This window comes from Diadema antillarum, unplaced genomic scaffold (genome assembly GCF_040938485.1).
Source record: "Diadema antillarum isolate AM-2024a unplaced genomic scaffold, OU_Dant_1.0 seq00000006_RagTag, whole genome shotgun sequence".
NCBI classification, from domain to species: Eukaryota; Metazoa; Echinodermata; class Echinoidea; order Diadematoida; family Diadematidae; genus Diadema; species Diadema antillarum.
The window spans coordinates 78,090-95,424 of NW_027271128.1; the positions used below are offsets into that span (position 1 = coordinate 78,090).

The 17,335-nt window shown below is 37.4% G+C and overlaps 1 long non-coding RNA gene across 1 annotated transcript; it reads left to right on the plus strand.

Moving 5' to 3' along the window:
• Nucleotides 1–13,402: 13,402 nt before the first annotated feature.
• Nucleotides 13,403–16,837, plus strand: LOC139724940 (uncharacterized). The gene is made up of 4 exons (XR_011710497.1): nt 13,403–14,177; nt 14,630–14,776; nt 15,524–15,616; nt 16,262–16,837. It is a non-coding gene; the product is annotated as an uncharacterized lncRNA (long non-coding RNA).
• Nucleotides 16,838–17,335: the final 498 nt, after the last annotated feature.

A 17,335-nucleotide genomic window follows, 5' to 3' on the forward strand; every position in this document is an offset into this window, starting at 1 on the left:
TTCCTGTCAGCCTGTTGGCGGGCTGATTATATAACTATATTTACTATATTGTGATGTGTGGGCAAGAGCAGTTAACCAAATTAGGTGCATGTGTATGTGTGTGTGTGTATGGGTGTGTTTGTGTGTATTTGTGTGTTGCATGCGTACAGATAGGGGTGGGGGAGGAAATAGGAAGGGAGGGAACTGGTGGGGGTGGTCATAGGGACTCGGGAAGGGATATGAGTTAGTAGGTGGGCGGGTATTGGTTGATAAATAATATGGTTCCATTATTTATTACTGTATAATTTTGCTGCATAATTCATTTGGATGATTATTAAGATTAATGCTAGAAGAATTGAATTATCACTGTTAAATTTAAGCAATTTTTTTGAGAGCATAGGGGAGGTGACTGTATGTAAATTGATAATTGTTCATGAAAATGTAATCTTTGTTATGTCATTATGTACAGCAATAGCAAATTTGCTATTATGATCACAAATGTATATTTTCGTCATTTCAATTGTAGCAAATGAAAATTGTTATTTTTTTCTATTACTTTGAATGGAACAGAATAAACATCGTTGAAAAAAAGTGTATTATTTTGTGGGTGTTTACCTGATAGGTATAGGCCCTATTATGTTATGAACAACTTTCAAGAGTATTTTGCCTCCTGGAATAGCACGTGCTGATATTGAATGCAATCTGAGGAAAGAAAGAGAACTTTCCAAAGGAGATCAGGATCCAGGGCCAATAAAATGTTCATAAAAAACATACACATCAAAAACCTGATCAGTATCACGTTCCATTGTTATGACTGCATATAGGGTGATTGAACCAGATGTTTTGATCAGCTATTTACGGTGATACAAGGATTAGCTTTCAAATATTGTGCTGATATCAAACAATTTCATTGTGACGACTATACAGTGCGAAAGGATACTCGGGACCTTGGCTTGATGCAAAATACCGAGATTAAGAAAAAAAGGGAGATAAAAGAAGAAAAAACAAAAGGTAAAATAATGTTCATTCCCGCAGTGTTGTTGTTATAACCACTTGGGAAATATTGATTCCAGGGGACAATTCATCATTGAAGCATTGATATTTAGATTTTATATGAAGAAAGAAATTTCAAAGTTAATAAGCAGTCACATAATTATTCCAGTGTTCTTGGGGGATATGATGTGGCTAATAATGTGAAATTGAGACAACGCTCGAAGACTGTAAAATACTGAACTCCTCGAAATTGTAATGTCACTGCACTATCACAACTACTTTAATGAATATTATAGATTAAAATCAAATGGACAAGTTACATGATTACAGGAGTTTCATTTAAAGTCAGAGATCAAGTAAAAAAAAAGTTTTACAAAAGCTCAAAATTTCATAATATGTGTTCTTTTTCAGACTTGTGCGAAGTATTGTAATAGCAAGCTGCATAAATCATAATAATTGTCTTCAACGCATGGGGTAATAATGTCATGAGAAAATGGATGATATTATGACATGGTATGAATGATGAGTGAGGCACTCTGCCCTCCCAATTATTTTAGGTGACGTGCAGCATCACCTATCAAGAAGTGTGATTCAATCCCCGCACAGGCAACTCTTTCACTCGCTAGATTTTCGATTTTATTTTCTCTTTTTGAAGAAGAATGGAAACGAAAAATGTGTATACTTCGCATCATGCCATAGTGTATTTTTTTTATATCCAACGCAATAACGACTTTCAGTGAAAGGGTTTGAAGTTGCTAAATTATCAATCAAAAACATGATCTCACATTTATTTTTGTAGTCTTTTACACTAATATGAGAGCTGATGAGAGGTTATATTATAACCGTATCTGATTCTGTGGTTCCAAGCAATGTCAGTGATTGGTGAAACATTTTAAAACTCAAACTTTTCCAGGTCCAGGTTTACTTATTTCACGTTTGATTTTGATGGAACTTATACCAAATTGCTTTTGTCTTTTCGTTATGCTCTTCCATTAACCTATCTAAAATATGTTGCAAAAGCAGCAAAACTGTCAAACATCAGATCTTTGACTGATCATTGACGATGATGATTATGTCTTCAGAAGTCGTAAAGGCAAATAAACAAGCATAAGCTTGGTTTCACATACTATTTGTGATACTGCACCTCAAAACAAACACAAAGTCGCCAGACATGAATTTTTAGTTAAGACCATATTCTGAAAGAACAGACTTTAAGCTTTAAAATGATGTATAACTCAAATCAAATGGACTCTCCTAACCTATCTAAATATTGGAAAGAAAGCACAAACTCAGGAAATGTGTGAACTGAGAAAAGAGGCTCTAAATTACAGTGTCTATTCAAGCGCTTAATCTTTACCAAACCGTGCTGGCTGTGCGATGAATGGGACAAAAAACAGGAAGTAAACCACCAGAGTAACAACAATGAAGGGATTATCAAATTAAACTGAAATCAAGCAAGCCTCATTAACACATTCTGTCCATAATTGATGCCAATTTTCAAAGCAGTAGCACTATCCTTTCAAAAGTTATTAGAGTTGAAAGTGAAGAGTGTGGACAATGTTTTTCAGAAATGAGAAAGGGATTCTAAAGACACACCTAATCACACTATTCTACCAAAAATGTTCGAGATAAACTGTTAAAAAAACACACTTTCCTGCCCGTTTTATGAGACCAAATTTTAGCATAATGTAAAAGAAGACCCTCTCTTTCAGAAACTATGAAAAAGTCAAGTTCGGCTAGGTTGACCCACTTCACTTATTTTCTGTCCTCACGCAAAATCAGTGTGTGCGACTTTATGTTCGTTTTGAGGTGCACGGTCACATTTGAGCTCTGATTATTTTTTTTTTATTCAGAGGCGTCACCAGCTTTTTTCCAAGGGGGGTGCGTTTGGACACTAAATGTAACCTTTGAGATTTTTTCTTAAACTAGATTTGTTGGTTCATGTACATTTACATATAGACAATACATTGTACATAATGTGATTGTATACATATACACGAATCTTCGCTATGAAGGACTATACAGGGGTACATTATGTGACGGTGTGAGATCCTCGGCGAGGGAGCGACATTTTGACATTTTACAGCCCCCAAACTGCCGTTTGCAGGTATATTTTTTCGCTTTGGAAATTAAGGGGGCACTGGGCCCAACTGCTGCAATACTGGCAGTAACATCAGGAGAATGGCATAACGATTAAATGCGAGCGAGCGGAGCGAGCGAGCTTGACAATTTTGACATTTTACAGTCCAAGAACTGCCGTTTGGTACCTATATTTTTTTTCGCTTTGGAAATTGAGGGGAGGGGCGCAACGGGCGCAACTGCTGCCAATTATTGGCAATAACATAAGGAAAATGGCATAGCGATTGAATGCGAGCGAGTATAAAAGCGAGCGAGTAAAGCGAGCGAGCTTGAAAATTTTGACATTTTACAGGCAAAAAACTGCCGCTCGTAGCTATATTTTTTCGCTTTGGAAATTAAAAATGGGGGGGGGGGGGTTGCACCGGACGCAACTGCTGGAAATTACTGGCAGTAACGTCAGGAGAATGGCATCACGATTAAATGCGAGCGAGCGAAGTGAGTGAGCTTGAAAATTTTGACATATTTTAGTCCCAAAACTGCCATTTGTAGCTATATTTTTTGCTTTGGAAATTAAGGGAGTCACTGGGCGCAACTGCTGGAAATTACTGGCAGCAACATCGGGAGAGTAACATAACAATTAGATGCGAGCGAGCTTGAAAATTTTGACATTTACAGTCCCAAAACTGCCGTTTGGTACCTATATTTTTAGGTTTGAAAATTAAGGGGAGGGGCGCAACGGGCGCAACTGCTGCCAATTATTGGCAATAGCATAAGGAGAATGGTATAACGACTGAATGCGAGCGAGTGAAGCGAGCGAGCTTGAAAATTTTGACATTTTACAGTCAAAAAACTGCCGCTCGTAGCTTTATTTTTTCACTTTGGAAATTCCGGGGGGGGGGGCACCGGACGCAACTACCATATAGCAATTACTGGCAGGGTGAGTAACATCATTACAATGGCATAACGATTAAATGCGAGCGAGCTTGAAAATTTTGACATTTCTACTATCTAAAAACTGCCGTTTGTAGCTATATTTTTTCGCTTTAGAAAGCAAGGGGGGTGCACCGGGAGCAACTATATTTACTAGCAATTACTGGCAGGAACATCATTAGAATGGCATAGTGATTAAATGCGAGCGAGCGGAACGTGCGAGCTAGAAAATTTTAGCATTTTACAGTCAAAAAACTGCCGTTTACACGTAGCTATATTTTTTCGCTTTGGAAATTAAGAGGGGGTGGGGGCGCCCGGTGCGCCCTCCTCCCTGGATCCGCCGCTGGTATATATAGTCAATGATGTCGGTTTATGTTCATGATGGGTGGGGGGGGGGGGTATGACCATCGAGGGGGCGTCGAAGTGACCAAGCAACTGAAAGATGTCCAAAATCTGCACTTTAGAGCATACCCTACTTGTTTGTGTTGGATTGTGTGTGTGTACTGTATGTATAAACACATACACACTAAGAAATCAGGGTTCAAAATTGATATATATATATATATATATATATATAAAGTATATATGTAACCCATTAAGGAGGAAAAATAAAAACAAGGGAGCGTAGATGCACCGCAAAGGGTTCAAATTTGAATACATGCATGTATTAAATATATATATATATATATATGAAGAGTTTGTTTGCAAAAACCGATAAGTCCATTTTTGAAGATTTTGAAGTACAATCTCTGTCATAAAGTACAAAATAATACATTTTAAATGATACATTGGACACTACATATAAAGGTACATTTTTGAAGTTATGGTCAAAAGAAGCAACAATTTTCTTATTATTCTCTTTATTTTTCTTGACCTTTAATCGCAAATATCTCCATTTGGCAAGTATGGACTTATCGGTTTTTGCAAACAAACTCTTCATATATATATATATATATATATATATATATATATATATATATTATATACAATATTACATACAATATGTATATGTATATTATATATGTGACCGTGCACCTCAAAACGAACATTAAGTCGCACACACTGATTTTGCGTGAGGACTGAAAATAGGTGAAATGGGTCAACCTAGCCGAACTTGACTTTTTCATATTTTCTGAAAGAGCGGGTCTTCTTTTACATTATGCTAAAATTTGGTATCATAAAACGGGCAGGAAAGTGTGTTTTTTTTAGCAGATTATCTCGAACATTTTTGGTAGAATAGTGTGATTAGGTGTGTCTTTACAATCCCTTTTTCATTTCTGAAAAACCTTGTCCACACTCTTCACTTTCAACTCTAATAACTTTTGAAAAGATAGTGCTACTGCTTTGAAACTTGGCATTAATTATGGACAGAATGTGTTAATGAGGCATGCTAAATTTCAGTTTAACCTAATAATCCCTTCATTGTTGTTACTCTGGTGGTTTACTTCCTGTTTTTTGTCCCATTCATCGCACAGCCAGCACGGTTTGGTAAAGATTAAGCGCTTGAATACACATTGTACTTCAGAGCCTCTTTTCTCAGTTCACACTTTTCCTGAGTTTGTGCTTTCTTTCCAATATTTAGATAGGTTAAGAGAGTCCATTTGATTTGAGTTATACATCATTTTAAAGCTTAAAGTCAGCTCTTTCAGAATATGGTCTTAAATAAAAATTCATGTCTGGCGACTTTTTGTTTGTTTTGAGGTGCAGGGTCACATATATTATATATCCTGCTAAAATAATGGAAATGTTCAAGCTTAAAGTACAGCACAGTGTTAAGAGTTGTTCAATCAAACACATACTCCTTAACAATGCCACCACCAATTCATTGTACATGCTGCTCATACTTCATGTTTGGCACACACTTTGCACAGAGAAATTAAAACATATCTCCATCACAGATGATTACATTTCATGTTTGTTTAATAAAGTCTTGGGATGATAAAAAATGAGGAAAATTGAATAAAGAGAAATTCCCCATTTTCGTACATTATCTAAGTACAGTTCATCATTTGGTACACACAAACTTGTCACTTTCATTTGTCAAGATGGATGCATTTCTGCATTCACACAAAAATGCACATGTATTACTTTCATAGGCTAGGTTTTCATCATTCAAAACAAAGAATGAAGTTAAATCAAGTTTTTGCATTATAATGTAATACATGTACAATTAAGAAAGTTAAATACAATACATGTACATAACATATACTCATATAGTAATGGATACAATGTATATTCAAATTTTGTAAATAAGGGGAAACAATATTCCCTGATGAAAAAAAAAAATGTATCAAAGATCTGTCATTATGTTATCATTACATCATTTCAATTCCCTATAAGAATTTCTTTATGAAAAAAAAAATAAACATAAGAATCTCTCCCAGCAGAAAAAAAAATGAGAGCTGTTAATTCCAGATGTTGCATTTGCAAGCAGTTACAACACAGTGAATTCAGGTAAAAAAAAATAAAACAGTTGAATAAAAATTATACATAACAAAACCTTCATGGTTAGTTTCCACATGCATAGAAGGAAACAAAATGGCCACAATACTTTCCAGCTACATGTATATGCAAATGAATGAAAATACTTCATAAATTAAAGATCAATAAGAAGGATCATTAACAAGTAATCAAAGCACAGTACACAAATATTGGTAGGATTTCCGTGAACACATCTTTACATGGCTAATGTTTACATGCTATAATTGTAAAGGTTAGTATCCTCACCTGTTACATAACAGAAGGAAAAGAAGGATACCAAGTTTGCTGAAACTGCAATAAAATAAATAATCAACACCACTAATACACACACACATGCAAATTGTGACAAGCAAAAAAGGAAAAAGGACCCCCCCTCCTTCCTCTAACAGCATCCAATTAACCCAAAGTATGGGAATATGTCTATTCCATCGATATAGGGATGGCATTTGTAACTAGAATCACATTGTACGAGATATGATAGAAGAGAGAGGAACACTCAGAGATAATAGTAGGATAGCATAGGCAGGATAGGAGAGGCATAAAACACGAAGGTACAGGAATTGTCCAGCTTTATACAGAAAGCTTGAATGATACCACTGTACTACAGTGTAATTCTCAGTGCTGGCTCAAGGCTAAAATTCATCTTCCACCCAAAACATCAAAATGCAGCTTATATTCATAAGCAAGAATGACAAGAAAACCAAACTACTCTAGCTGCAAGAATTTCTATAACAACCTCGAGGATGATAGTACTGTACAAAGTGTCAGCATACAAAACAATACATTTTTTAGTGTTTTAGTCATTTAGGCAGAGGATGATACACAATGCAAAGCAGATACAAGTATTAACTCATCACGATACAAGTAGCCACAGGGTTGTAACTCTACAGTGATTTCTTTTAGAATCATTCGATGAAGTGTTCTTCACAATACAATATTACCTGCCAGTATTCTACACTGATTTTATGAAGACTGTTTCAGACTGTAGTTGATTGCCCTGGACAAAGGTTTCATCATGGATGCATCTGTAGAACTGAATGAAGTTGTAGCGATTCATTCCACGAAGACAGCTGAAGAAGGTGCCTCAGTCATGCAGAATACCTGGGGGAAAACAACAACAACAACAAAAGTGTTACACTCTCCTCTGTATAGTGATGCAAAAATGTACAATATATCATACATTTATTGAGAAGATTAATTTCTGGGAGGAAGGAAAACACCAAATTGAACATTTCTATGGGTTGCACTTTCCTGACAAATCACAAGTACAACACACTCTACACACCCTCTTAAGCTTAAATTTGATTGTAGGGTAACAATCTCAAAACAATGCTATACTACATAATGTACAATGTAATTCTAGAACTTTAATAGACCATACACTCTAAACTGAAAATTTGAAAATGCTCTGCCATCTGGATGAAATATATGCCAATGAAGAACAGGTGTTAAAGTCAAAATTACTTGTGAGGGCCATCAACCCTCTCCATGAAAAAGGTCATACTGATCATGTACCAAGTTTTCACAATCAATGCAAAAATGCAGATTAACCTTGAACTGGGAACAACTGTTGATTGAGAGAAGAGAGATGACCAGTCCGGTCGTATACTGAGACAAACGTCTTGTCCAGGATCATCCTCCTTTTATGTTGATGCAGTGACTGCATCAGCAATTCGGTACAGCGTATTTGGCCCAGTATACACTGGACTCCTGTTATAATGAGGTCCTCAGGGCCTACAGTTTCTTTCGTTTTATCAAAGTTTTGTTGCAAACAAACAAGTAAACAATAAAGCAACAAATGTAGAGCCAATAACATTATGGCCTCAATTTCAATTTTGTTGTAACATTATTTATCAGAACAGGAGTGCACTGTGTGTATGTATAAAGACTGATGCATTAAAGAGTTCCATAAATAATACATTTGAACATACAATGCAAAAAAAAAAAAATGAGACACAGCAGTCTCGTGATCAACTCACATTATTGTTCTTTGGCAGATCCAGTACAGGTCAGTTGCATGTTAGGTGGCAGCGACATATGGCAGCAGACTTTTCCGGACTTTGCGAAATGTTGGCAAGGTTTCTTTCTTCCTTGGCGTTGTAGTGTTGCGATTCCTGCGTTAAATCTATTAAGCACATGTACAAAAGTAAACCGAATACATGATATGTCATCTTTGATAATCCAACTAAAAAACAACAGTACTGTAGAGCTGTGCAAGAAAGAATTGGATGCTATATACATGGCCACAGGAACCAGGGGGACTCGGGCCCCTAATTTTTCGGCACAATACAAAGGAAAACATCATAATTGTCCCCACTTCGGGTCCCCACCCCCCAACTTTCTTTACCCGAAAGTGTGTAAGTGGCAATAGAAAGAAATACATGTAGATAAAAACCTGGAAATGTGAGCACCATAAGGATCTTTTTTTTTTGTTGTTGCACTAAATACTTTTTTGTTTTGTTTTGTTTTGTTTTGTTTTTTTGCTTGTAAGCTCAAACCTGGAAGTGGCACCAGAAGTTGCATTCAAGGCCTTTTTTTTTTTGCTTGTTAGCTCATGAAACTAGGAAGTGCCCCCCCCCCCCCCACTTTTGAAAACCTTCCGCCAACAGTGATACAAAGACTCTGCATGGCACACTGCAATTAATCTTACAAGATTAACCATTCGATCTTTGCAACTCTTACAGATAATTAATGCTGCATTTGGGGTTACGCCATTTCCTGACCCACTTAATCTGACACACTCTTTCTGACACACTTTTTTTGCCATTCGTTTTGTACACGGGGCAGTTTTCATGAGACGGCCTCTGTTATTGGCTACTGTGCTAATGAATATTCAACAGCCTTACGATTTTTTTTTCATAATGAGTCATTCGGTCTGATTCTGTGTCTGTGCTTTTAGCCTTTGACTTACGCGTGGTATCGTGATATCGATCTCCTCAAGGGGGTCCATGACGATACCTGATTACCTGTGTGCGTGTGTGTGTCGAATTGCGTTTTAGTGCCAGTGAGTATGGCATAACTTCTGCAAGTTTCCTGTCCATTTCACTCTCTTTTTCTCTCTTTTGTTTTCGTATCATCTTATCTCTGTTATTCTTAGAGTACAATCGTACAACCACAAGTGTTTTCCCCCCATTTTTTGAAGTGATTATCTCGTTTGCAACAATTTAGAGGTGAGTTTTTGTTCGAGTGTTTGTTGAGTTTTTTGATTGAACACGATGTAGATTATCTACGTGTGTGCGAGAACATTCATACTTTGTATGGTACCCACTCGTTTGTTTCCGTGTGCGTTTTTACCGTACAGTGTCTTCATCGTTCGTCTTCCATGCAGCGGGTTTTCACCCTAGTTTTCCTCAACGTAGTTTTTTACCTTTCTTCTTTTTTTTTTGCGGTGCAAGATGTTCAGTGTATTTTTTCTACGGTAAAATGCCATCGTTGATGATCTCCGTGTATTCATTACTAGTTTTCCCCCTCCGTTTCATTTTGTGTACAACTAACATTGATCTAAAGTCTAACGTAGTTAGCTACAAAGTCTGCGATGTCTGTACGTTTGCTGATGTGTTTTTGTGAGCTGGGAGTGACTATGGTGGGAATGATATTCAGGATTTGCTGTGGTTGAGATGATAGTGATGATGATCATAATGATTCTGGTGATGATATACGAACTCTTTTGATGATGTAATTTATTTCGTGTGACCATGACGTTGATGATGGCGAGAACGACACGAGTAGCCTAGCCTAGGCCAAGGACGAGAGTGACACTGTCCACGGGGGCTGTTGCTCGCTCATGCACAGGAGTGGTCTAGAGACCTGCATTTCATCATTTTTTTAAAACCTTTTGGTTGTTCACTTGGGTTAGTGCTCCAAAAATTCGTTTCTCTAAAGAAACTCAACCAAAAGCTTGACAATACGGTTGCATCAGGGCTATTCTTTTAAATATTAGATCTAAATGGCGATGCTAATTTAGTTTTCATTTAGAACTCGATGATATCCCATTTTCTTTGCTCATTTTTCAAATAATAAATTATTTAGAACTGTACTTAAATTCTGATGTACTGCATTCACCATTGTAAAAATCAATAAAAAAGAGCCCGCTGAGCTGGTGTTTCATTCTATCCTTTTCATTTCCTCCCTATCGTGTTGGTTTCCTTCCTGTCACTTCCTTCTTTGACCCTGGATGGAAGAAAAAAAAATCCCATCTTGCCATGTAAAGACAGAACACATACCATCATGAAATATTAAAACATTAGAATAGTTTTAAAAGATTATGTAAGTCATCAAAATTCTTGTGTGTGAAAATAGATAATAAATAAAAGGTGATTTCTCACAAAGCAGTTCTTTCAAATGTCCAACAGCCTCAGAACAGCTTCGATAATGAGGCTAGTGAAACCTGAAAACTATCGTGGCAATAAGTGATATTGATATGGAATTCTGACAAAAACTGTCACATTTGATGTTTAAATTTGTCTGGTTTTATTGGATTAGGTCATGAAACTATAAATGCCACCGACAAAAATCACAATCGCTCTCAATTTGAACAGAGGCAGTAGGGTAGGAATGACTCAGCAAACAGCTGATTATTTATGCGTTGTATCCATGGGCAACTGCGAGGTAACTGCAAGAAGACGCACGAAGTCTAGACTTTAGTCAAGAACTATTATTTATTAATTTTTTATTCAAAATATTTTTTTTCTTTGGATTGCAAAAAAAAGTCAAAATATTTCATATTACGCTTCTAAAATGTATTATGAATATACAAAGTATTTTTATCGTGATTTCATGAAGAATTGGAATTATTATGAATATATAAATACTAGACGGGCTGAACAATGAAGTCTAATTTTGCCCCAAGAATTTGCAGCCCACCGTACCTGCTGGTGGTGCATTCCTAGCGTTCTTGCCGCACTCTCCCAGCCACGTGCACGCATGCATGCAACAGTCACATAGAGTGCACGTTTAGCTACTTCACCGATCTCAGTCCTGATCTCTTGCAAAGAAAACCTTCACAAGTGTAGAAAATTCTCGCGAAACTAAGCCAGACATGAATTTGGAACATACATTACAGTGTCAAGACCTATTCAGTGGACTTTCGCTATTTGTCTGTTTAGCTCTTGAATGTACGACTTCTTACGTCCGATTTGTTTTTTACCTCACCACGTGGTGCTGTTTTTTCAGCCCCATGCTTCCTCCATATGCACACATGTTGTAAACACACACAAACCACCGGCACCGCGATCGAAGTTTGAGCGAAAGTGATAACATGTGTGGAGCAGACATGCGGATTTCAGCACAGATGAGTAGTTGAACGTATCACGATTGTAAAACAAATATTCTTCTATGTCTCTGCCAATTTGAATCAGGTTATCTAAGCATAGATAGATTACGATTTTATTCTAAAATAGATTAGCTACGGCAAGAATTTGCTTACATGAGAGCTATCTATCTCGGGGGTTGGGAGGCGGCTCCAGGATGTTATGGACACGTCGATTTATAAGTGGGTACGAATACGATGTGATTACAGATGGGTTGAAATGAAGAGAATTTGTGAATAAAATACACAGAAACATATTTTCTTCATAATTCTGTCACAGTTTATTATTTCTTTTCATAAAATTCACAAGTTCTGTGATGAATACCCTTCGCGTATAGATCGCGCCGTAGGGAAGATCGCGCCCATGCCAAGTTCACTGCCGACTTACTAGGCAGGCACGAAAGTGGGGGGGGGGGGGGGGTACTGGAAGCGCACGTACTCTCTAAAAAATTTCGAGTGAATAATTCACTCCTCGCAAGGAGTGAATAAAATTTCACTCGATTAAGAGTGACTTTCACTCGTTGTCGAGTGAATTTCACTCTTGTAACGAGTGAAATTTGTGTGAAACCTATTCGCCGAGTGAATTCCGAGTGAAAATTAAGCCGAGTGAATTCCGAGTGAATACATAATTAAACGCATTTGGCTAGGCCAATAGGAATTGAGAATTCCCTTGTCATGTGTTTACTCTAAGCCAATCACCAGCCGCAATTTCCCCTGGCTTGGGCGCGGGCATGGTTTACCTGAAGAGCGACGCGTCGCCTGTGCGTGGACTGTGTGCAATTGCGTGCATGCTGTGTGTGTGCTAGCTGTGCGTGTATTATGCATAGGATCACAGATTTACGTGCGTGTGGTATTCGTGAGAATCAGAGCCTAGCTGGATGTCGTGATGGACGTGAGAAAATTTCTGTCTTCAAATTGAGTGGGGCGGACATATCATTCACATTTTTGAAGGTAAGCAAACCATAAAAGATCGATCTAATTATAACTTGTTGAGTTTTTCCAGTATTACGGGCTAGTCTAACGTTATACCTCTCCGTAAACGAACATGTAAGTTACCTTACGAATAACCCCGGGCCCGGGGCTTTCCTTATACACAGTTAGCTATGGGGCTGGTCGAAGAACACCTTACGAACAGCTAGTTGTAGAATCCGAGGCCGAAACTCAACTGGTGGGTGTTGGGATGTAATAATACGTTGAGTCTTTAATTGTACACGTTGGGATCTAGGGCTTGAACTATTCGCGGACTATGTAAAAGTCTTTAACTTTTTTAGAAACTAATTTTCAAACAAAATAGACCAGTTAATTTGAGTTCTGATTTCAAAAAAAAAAAAAAAAATGAGTGATGAGTGAAACGTTGGTCGTTAGTCATTGAATTAACATTGTACAAGCATACTCATCATACAGAGATTAATGTAGTCGAGTGTAAATAAAGATAGAACTTATAAATACTATAACTGTTACTAAGCTGTGCTAAAGCAAGCGCCTAGCGCTAGACAAGACACGTACTCTACATTGCTATTGTTGAGTTGACAGCCGAATCACTGACACTGTGTTGCCAGATGAGATGGTGATCTCGATCTGTACGGTAATGAAAAATGGTGAAATTTGGTGATTTATGATTATTGTTCATTATATACACTGTATGTAGTAAAAAGGACTTTTATTTGCCACTACATTCGAGTATCCAAACAGCTGGGAGAATATACTAGTACCACGTACACTCCCACGTCATGTGTGGTGATCATCTACTACTGTGTTCTAGGTAAGAAGTACGATGCGTGTACTGTTCGTGTTAAGTGTTGGTCCACTGTGACATCACACTTCTAGCTGAAGATCAGCGTGCTCATCACACGTCATGGAGATCGATCCCCCTTGTAGCAGACGATGACGGGTACCATATGTTTCAACATTGTTTTTTATGAAAGTTACAGGTGACCTTATTAGGTATTGAAATTTGGCAGAGATCATCTTTGGGTCTTTCTAACGTTAAATATGCTGATGTAGCTAAAAAAGTAATTAGGCCTACTAGCTTTTGTATTGGTGCTCACTTAGTATTTGTGTGGACAAAACAACTGCATATTGTCTTGTGGAAATGATCGAGTTCTAAATCCATTTCTGAACCTTGTGTTTTCATACTTTCCTCCAGCTTTAGATACATGACAGCTCTTTGGGAGTGGTGGTGATTTAAAGGAACTCGGTGTAGGGGTCATCATTTGGAGCACAAAGACGGATATTGATAGCTGTACAGTCTCTGTCACACGAAGAGGGTGCAGATCACCAGATTGCAAAGTACCAGATGTGGTCAACGACTAGCCATTGAATTCAGGGTTGACGAATGCTGGAAACACCGGGCCAACATCAGCGAAGGAGCCTCTGAGATATGGACTTCCATTGCACTAACCCTGCTGTAAGCTATTCTGTTGTTTTTCACGATGATTAATGAAGGGAGACTAGTTTGAAATTGATTGACATTTATTTTACATTCTAGAGTCTCAGTAATTACATAAGAGGCTACATTAAGAGACTGAATGCTTGGTTGGTTTTATTTTGTTTGAAGAAATGATTTTCAAGATACTTCATGGAGCAGTTTTGGAGCTGTCCTTCCCTCTGAAAATGGATTTCTTGACAGGTTAGTACTTGTATTTAAGAACAAATGTGTACTGGGTACTTGCCGTATCGACAGAAGTGAAAACCATGTTATGGTCAGTCTTGAGTTGTGTAAGTAGAGCTGTTGCTTATGTCAAATATGTATGTTGAATGATTTTGCACTTCAAGTTTATAATGTAAACTAGAGGGACCTACTATCCCCATGCCATTTGTATGATTCATAAAACCATTAAATTTTACTTATTTGCCCAGGAATTCAACACACACACATCACTTCAAGGGGGAGGAGATACTTCAAAAGCTGAGGGAAGGAGTTCTGACTGTTCCGAGGAGACATCTGCACATCCAGATCATTGTAGCATATTTATTGTTGAAAATGGAAGCAGAAAACTGTACAGCGTAAGTTCAATTATTTAAGATATTATTATTATAATTATTGAAAATTGGTCTGGAATACCAGTTTCCCATTGTCATGTCTTGTACTACATTTCCATCCAATATATAACAATGTAATTTGCCTGTTCATTTTTTTTTTATTGTCTTCTCAAAGTATAGAGAACAACAGACTAAAATTTGCCCCCCCCCCCAAAAAAAAAAAAGAAAGAAAGAAAGAAAGAAAGAAAGTAGAAGGGACCGGTAAGTATAACATTGTTAATGAAGTGATGGTTATAGATTTAAAAATAAAGACTGATATACTTGTATGAAACATGTAAACAGAGTTAACGTACAAGACTCCACGCTGACTTATTTTCTTGGTAGCCCCATCAGGCCACATGTATATTGATTTGGTAATAGTCCTAATACTTATGATATGATCATCACAATGATGAATAAAAAAGTTGGAGTTGATGTGCCATGAAGTTCAATGGATAATCACATCTTGTATAAATTTTTCTACTACCTGTGCACATTCACACTTAACCTATCTGCACGAAATTTTCATATGTATTAGCTGATATCTGGCTCAAGTAGCAATAAATGTACTTGAAACAGTGGTACTGAATAGCAATAGAAATTAATGCCAAGAAAAAAACATAAAAATAGTTCAGTCCCTTAAAAGATTAAGATGAGGGCCAAATTTTTGATGTTATATATTTGCGTCGTATAATATGATTAACATTCTTCTTGCTTTCTTTTTAAATTCAGATACCCAAGTAGTGAGCAAAAGACGTTGTAGCCAAGGCAGTTGCAATGCAGTACCCCACTTTGTGAGACGCCACACAAGGTGCAAAAGGACATGTAAGTTTATACTCATAAGTTTATGTGATCTAAAACTTTTTTTAGCCCTTTTTAGCAGAAAGCTTAAGTGACATACATGGTATCTTATTCATCTAGCTTGCAAAAACTTCAATATTTTCAACTTTTCTCCAGAGCTAGTGGACAGAATTAAGCAGCCAAACTAGGAGTTGATCATCCTTGTTTAGTTAGGGGCAAGGACCCAAAGTTTTTCAGGTCATGGGCATGACCCCCCCCCCCCCCCCCCCCCAAAAAAAAAAAAAAAAAAATGGCCTTTACAGGGAAATTGCATCTATTTCTTAATTAAATCATTGTGCAAATATACAGGCAATGTGGGGACTTTTTATAATCTTTGATGTACCTTCTCATAGATGTCTAAAAAGTTTGTGTGCAGATTGGCCTGATTCCATGACTTAGGTTCAATGAACGATAACTTTAACGTAACGTAATGTAACTTGATAACCTCCAACATGCCAGTTGTGCCGTTCATTTATGATAAACCTGTTCTCGTTTTCTTCCATAAGAGTGCCACTACATGTATTTCTACTGCTACCAGATCTTCATCAGTTATAGTCAACTCTGTGCCAAAGTCAAATTTGTTGAGACTCAAGAAAAAACTTTGACTTACAATGCATTCTTATATTTCAGGAGTATACCTGTATGGCAAGGATCATGGATTCATTGAGTATCGTTTGAAGACCTTGAGGAGCTATGACACCACTCATCACCTCAGGCAGAGAGAGAGAGAGAGAGAGTAGTTGCAGCTCCCACCAAGCCCCTGACCGAGCACCATTCCAACGTAAGATTAGAAGCCCAATGAGAAGAGACAGCTACCATCGGTGTATAGGTCTAAATACCCTTGCTCTTTTTCCTCTTTTGAGATACAGTATATGCTCCTCTGACGTTGGAACTTACATTCTTGTTGAAGAGTCAGCCTCATCAGGCTCAGCGGTAGTTTAGCATGAAGCTGTTACCAGGATGTACTGCAGCACTTCAACATAAAAAGTAGAACAGGACTCGCCGATGAAAAGAGTTTCTTAATGCTTTAAATTGTTGATTGTTGTACTAGTAACTGAAAATAGTTTTGACTTATATTGTCAAGAAAAAATCTCCTCTTCATGGCCACATGTTAATCAATACATTCATCTGTGAAGTGTTCCAAGCATATCAAAGAATGTTTGGCTTGGCATTCCGCATGATACGAACCTGGCTGCGCTCATGATTAAGCACCCCCTTCTCTGCAGGCAATTCTGACTTGCTTGAATAAAATCTTTTTATGGTCTCATATTCAAGAGAGAAGTTAACTGTTGACAGACACTTGCATGTAATTTTTTCGATCTTATTAATTATTTTTTTTTGGGGGGGGGATGCTACAAATAGCAGCTAAATAGTAGAATCTTCCAATGGTCATCCATGCTCTTGGGATGAAGATCATGTCTCCATGTTGTGATTAAGTTACCACATGCATTTGTCACCCCTTTGATTAACATTGATGCAGCACAATATGCATGTGCTCAAATTTATTGCATCCATCTTCTTTGGAGTAGGGGGAAAAAAATAAACAAAATTGATGGGAATCATTGATCCCTAGGGTTACGGGACCCAGAGTTATTTTGTACATTTTCACCTCTATGTAATTGATGTACTGTACTTTGAAAAACTTGAGGGTAGAAGCTCAACTGGTTCAACTTCTTTTTCCACAAAACATCTGCAGCCCATCAT